Consider the following 6,291-nt stretch of genomic DNA (forward strand, 5'->3'; position numbering starts at 1 on the left):
TGATTTAAACAAGTTAAAAGGATTTATTTAGGATTTATACAATTAGTTACTTTAGAGAGAAGAGTCGTTAAGAAGAGAAAAGAAGGAGGGTAATTAAGATGTTATCACCGTCCGCCGGCCTTGGCCTCTGGCTGTGGTCGGGTGCATAGGGTCTGTTGCTCCTGCCGCTTCTCTGTCCCGTAGCTGAAGCCGAAGTGCCAAGAGAGGGGGGGTCTAGAAGAAAGCCGCCTCGCCGCCTTCCGCTTGGGCCTTCAGAGCTGTTTGCCGCCTTTTTGCGCCGAGCTGGCTGGAGTTTGTAGTCACAGGAACTGGCTTCCACGTGTCCTTCTGAGCTGCTGGCTCCTCCGAGCTGCTGGCTGCTTTTCGGTTCTTCTTGGGCGATTTTTATACAGGAAAAGAAAAGGGGTCCCTTTTTTGCATAAGTCCCTGATACATACAGATTTCCAGACTTCCCGGAGATAAGTCATCCTTATCTTTCAGTCTTTTTGGGTGTCCTGCTACCTTCATTGTCTCCATCATGCACCAGGAGACGACCTGATAAGCATTCTTATCTTTTAGGTGTTTGTCAGGCATATGGTGAGGTAAACATAAGTTAATTGACAAAATGTTGCAACATAGCAGGGAGAAAGAAAAAAAAAGATTGATTCAAGAGACATATTTTTGTATTTTTAAAGTGTTTACATCAAGGTCTTATGATTAAATATTGGGATAGTAAGGGAAAAAAGAAAAGGAAAAACTAAAATGAAATTAGTGCAATATTGCGTGACAATTTGGCCAAAACCATTTTCACAGGAAGAAAGTGATTATGCATACTTATGGATCCAGAATTCTACTTTACGTTCAGTGCCCCTCCTCACATTAAAACCTAGGGAGGAGTAGAATGAAAAGAATAGCAAAGATAAAGAAAAATGAGAACCTTTAGACCGTCTGCCTCCTCCGCATTTGCATAATCTGCCGTCAGTTGCTCCGCTGGCACCGGCATTACCTCCGTCACCTTCTCCGTCAATGAAAGGTGACAAGCCAATTGCTACACAAAACAGAGAGAGGCAGCACGAGACTGCTTTAATGTACCCCTTAAGGGCAGTACCACTTGGTGGGAATCAAGGAGGATTAGGATTTGTGACAGTTCCCCTTAATACAAGTGAAGTTAGAAGTTTTAAAAAAAGGATATGGGAAAGCTTGCCCAGACATTAGGAAGAAGCTGGAGAAATTAGAAGATTGGCCCGATAGAGGTCTGAAAGAGCTGTTGAGAGAAACACAGAAAGTGTATGTCCAGAGGGATGAGGAGAATGTGAAGACGAAGGCAAAAATTTTTGTAGCAGCAGTAAGGGAGGTAAATCAAGGAAGAGATATGGGAATGAGAGGGCAAGGAAAAACAGGCAGGTTCCGTGGGGGATCGCAGCAGAATTTTCTTCGACATCCAGGGGGCCCTCTTTGGTTTTATTGCAGTAAGAGAGGGCACATCCAGAAGAAATGTAGGAAGAAAAAGCAGGATGAGAAAATGTTAAAAAGAGAATAGGGGTGTAAGGGGCTTTATTTTCTGGGGACTACAACATCAAATGAGCCCTTGATAAAGTTACTAATAGGTCCCCAGAAGGAGGAATTTTAATTTTTAGTAGATACAGGGGCTGAAAAATCAACAATTCAAAAACTTCCAAAAGGGGTAGAAAAAGGGAGAAATGATATGACAGTAATTGGCACGAACGGGGAGCCTTTTAAAGTACATATTTTAGGAGACATAGAAATAGAATCATAAAAAGGAATTTGTCTGAATGATTTGCTTTTGCTCCCTGTCGTAGAATGTTAGAGAGGGTTGGAGAATGTTGGAGAATATTCCTGAATGTTCTCAAAGAGATAGGGGGTGTGACCCCTTTACTGTGCCCAACCCCATGTTTGGGGGGCCAATTAGATCGGCCCATACTCCTGTGCTACCTGCACCAGGGATCCGCTGTGCTACAGGTAAACACACCGGGTGTCCAATAAAACATTATGTTGTTATATGGTGGCGGGGGCGTGGTCACAGAAGAACTATATAAGCGAAAGTTGCTGCGCAATAAACCAGAAGTTCGTTTATCAACCATATTGGTTGCATGCGTTTTCTTCACCGCTCCCGCAACTGGCGCCCGAACCGTGCAAAGGCCCTGAACAATCAGAAAGTCTGAAGAGCCTTGAAAAAGTCTGAAAAGTTTCGAAATCAACAGGCAAGTCCTGCGGAAGACCTATCTTCACTAGGGAAGCCTTGTGGAGGACCGAACCATCGATAGCACCAATCACAGCCCGGCAGGTAAAACCACTGAAACCAAATAACTTGGCTGGGAAAGGGAGGCTCCAGGAAAGCAGCAAAAAGCAACGTTTCAGAGGGCAATAAATTTCTCTCGATGCAGGCGTAGAGAGGCGATTCGCAACTGAAAGAAAAATGAACGAGTTCGTTCGCTGCTGGGGAAGGGCTACAGGTTTTTAGTCATAAAAAGTTGTAAAAAGCCCGCAAAAGGCTCGGATTAAGGCTGCACCAGAATAATAAAGGGATAGTTAAGCGCGCAGAAAATAGAGAACGAAGTAGCCCTAGACTTTCTATTCTATTTCTATTCTATTCTAGATTTTTTATTAGTTTCTTAAAGAAACATGCCGTAAAATATATAGCCCGCGCATATCAGTTTTTTACTGACCCTGCTAACTTATTTGATGAGAAAGAATGGAAAAGCTTAGGAGATATTTTGTAGTATAAGGTAATAGAAGAGGATAAGACAGCTCGTAAGTTAATGAAACCGTGGCATACAGTGATTACTTGCTTGCACCGTTATCAGACAGAGAAGAAAATTGCCGCTGTAGCTTCGGCAACCTTAAAAGGGCAGCCGATACCAGATTTGCATCAGTTAGGGGTTGATTGCGATCCCTGTCCCCCAACAGGAGATGAAATAATTGTACAGCTTGCTCAAAATTCCAGTGAAGTTCCGATGTAACCCGCTACCCCCCCCCCTCCCCCCCCCTCCCCCACCTCCCTCTGATGTGGCCTGTGCCGGCCGTCTTGAGCCACGTGGCTCAGGATGTACGGACGGGACGGAAGTGACCGCTTGCAGCGCCGGAAGCGGACTGAACCAGAGTCCGGAAACGCTGTGTCCCGCGTCATCCGGCGAGGGTGGCTCCGGGGCTGGTCCCGACCTCCATTGGGCCCCGCCCTCGGCCCCCCCCCACGCCGTACGTCATCCGACAGGGACGTTCCCGGCCCGCAGCACCCCTCCTTGTCCCCCCCACCTCTCCCTCCTCCGACCAGCCGGCTCTAGTGTGGACCCCTTCGAACAACAGCAACCAGCCACTTCCACTCCCCTCCAGCAACCAGCCACTTCCACTCCCTTCCAACAATCAGCCACCCCCACCTACCTCCAGCAATCATCCACCCACACTTCCCTTCGACAACCAGCCAATTCCGCTTCCCTTCAACGACAACTCCAGCCACCCACCTCCCTTCAACCAGCAACCAGTGGAAGCCTCGGGCTGGACCTGGCAACCGCAGTAGATGTGACTCTCATTGACAGCAAGCCCCAAAAGATCCCTACGGGTATCACCGGTCCAGTGAAATATCAAGAAAAACCATGGTATTGAGTGGATATACCATATCCCCTATCATGCACCAGCCTCAGGTAAAATTGAAAGGTACAATGGACTGTTAAAAACTACCTTAAAGGCAATGGGTGGTGGAACTTTCAAAAACTGGGACAAGCACTTGGCAAAAGCTACCTGGTTAGTTAATACCAGGGGTTCCATCAATCGAGCTGCTCCTGCTCAGTCAGATCTTCTACACACAGTAGATGGGGACAAAGTGCCTGTGGTGCATGAAAAGAATCTGCTAGGGAAAACAGTTTGGGTTTATCCTGCCTCGGGCAAAGGCAAACCCATTCGTGGGGTTGTTTTCGCTCAAGGGCCTGGACACACTTGGTGGGTGATGATGAAAGGTGGAGAAGTACAATGTGTACCACAAGGGAATCTAACATTAGGTGACAATTCCTAATTTCTGCTTGTCTAGCTTAATCAGTAATGCATGGAATGAGAAGAGAGCTCCGGAGAAGAGCCGAGTACCCGAGAGAATGGCTCGCCGTAACAGTCTACTTGGCAGATAGATTATATAGGACCCTTCCGACGGTCAGGAAATAAACAGTATGTTATTGTAATTGTGGAGGTTATCTCTGGGTTAACTTGTGCAGAATCGTATGCAAAAGCAAATGGAGAAAACACTGTATCCTTCCTGAAGAAAATTTTTGGAATTCTGCCTAGACCTACCAGTATTCAGTCTGATAATGGTACTCATTTCACTTCTCACCTGGTCCAGCAATGGGCAAAAAGTGAAAATATTAACTGGACATTTCATATTCCCTATCATCCCCAGGCAAACGGCATTGTTGAACGAACAAATGGGTTACTTAAAAAACTCATTAGACCTCATGAAAGTAAATGGGATGAGCGACTCAATTATGCTATTGCCATGGTCAATAATAGGTGGGGTGTGAATGGCTGCCCCAGAATGACAGCATTCTTTCCCCTGTCGCCTAATCAAGATAACAACATTGAGAAGCAGCCTCCCAGGAACTTCAGAGGAACCTTGCAGCCAGGCCAAGCCGTTTGTGTGAATTTACCTAACATAGGTAGAATTAAACTCATTTTGCAAAATCCACTGAATTCAAACACGTGGGTGGCAACTGACATGAATGATAAACAGCACAAAATTAGCACAAACTGGGTAATCTGTGTGGAATAAGGTTTAATTTATCTTTTACCCTGTGTACTGTAAACCAATGTTTTCTTTTAGTCCTTTGTGTAATTAGGTTTTGTGTAGTAGGACAGAATGAGGTGGAATTAACGTGACTACAGACATCAGTAATCCTGGGACATCAAAACGAAACACCCCTGGTGTACAGTTTCAGACTTGGCTACTCTGAAACTGACACTGGAAGAAATTACTTACTACTGGCTGGGAGGCTAGCCACCTCTTTAGCCTAGGTAAAGTAATTTATAACATCATGATTTTGTCCATGATTGCTCCTGGATTGCTGTTACCTGTAATACATTTTATTGGTCGTATGATATTAGATGTAATTTGTATTTGTATGAAATAGACCTATGTTATGTCCTTATGATTATTCATTGTATCTTATTTTATAATTTTTGTAAGTCTTATAATTTTTATTACTATGGCTATTGTTATTATTAGCTCTCCTCTATAATCGACATCTTCTCCTTCTCATTTAATTGCTAAGATTCTGTAACCGTCAATATTTTACCTTTCTTTCTGCACATGTACATGTCACTACCTGACACAATTGCTTTGTATGGGCACATACCTTACTCCTATTAAGTTGATTCTTTGTAACCTTTCATATATGCTCTCTGCTACCTTTTAGCCGTTAAATGTCTGTAATATATCTAGATACCTAGTTGCAAACCTTCCCCATGCTGGTATAAAAAACAAACAAACAAACAAACAAATTTTTTTTTTTTTTTTATAAATATATATATATATATATATATCAAGCTGTTGATCCGGAAAACACACTCCCCTAGCCTCAAAACCCACGGGGTGAGGTGACGTGATATGGTGAGGTCTGTATGATGTGGAAAATGTGGTACAACAGACAGTTTACCACCATTCCCCCCACAAACACACGTTAAAAATATTCTGGCTTTTGAGCTAAGTAAACGTGTGGTGGGAAGAACTGTGTCAGGCAAGGTGAAATTCCCGGTTGCTCCTTAATGGAAACCTCGGAGATGGAATTTGCCTGCTAAAACGGCACAGATTACAAAATAGAGCCACACGACACAACCACACCAAGTGGGATGTGTGTATATATAGGGATGTGTGTATATATATATACATAAAAAAAAAAAAAAAAAAAAAAAAAAAAAAATCCTGACTCAAGAGCCATGGGGTGAAATGATGTAAACACTTTCTGGATCCATAAGCATGCATAATCACTTTCTTCCTGTGAAAATGGTTTTGGCCAAATTGTCACGCAATATTGCACTAATTTCATTTTAGTTTTTCCTTTTCTTTTTTCCCTTACTATCCCAATATTTAATCATAAGACCTTGATGTAAACACTTTAAAAATACAAAAATATGTCTCTTGAATCAATCTTTTTTTTTCTTTCTCCCTGTTTATTTTTGTAAACTCACGCGTCGTCTATGAGTAGTGGCTGAAATTTCCTTGCAAACAAAATATAAATAATAACTCGGATCGTAACAGACCTAAAGGACTCTCTGGAGGAATACCTGGTAACTTCTCAGTGTTAGTCTGATTTA

The sequence above is a fragment of the Heliangelus exortis genome, chromosome W (assembly GCF_036169615.1).
Source record: "Heliangelus exortis chromosome W, bHelExo1.hap1, whole genome shotgun sequence".
Lineage (NCBI taxonomy): Eukaryota > Metazoa > Chordata > Aves > Apodiformes > Trochilidae > Heliangelus > Heliangelus exortis.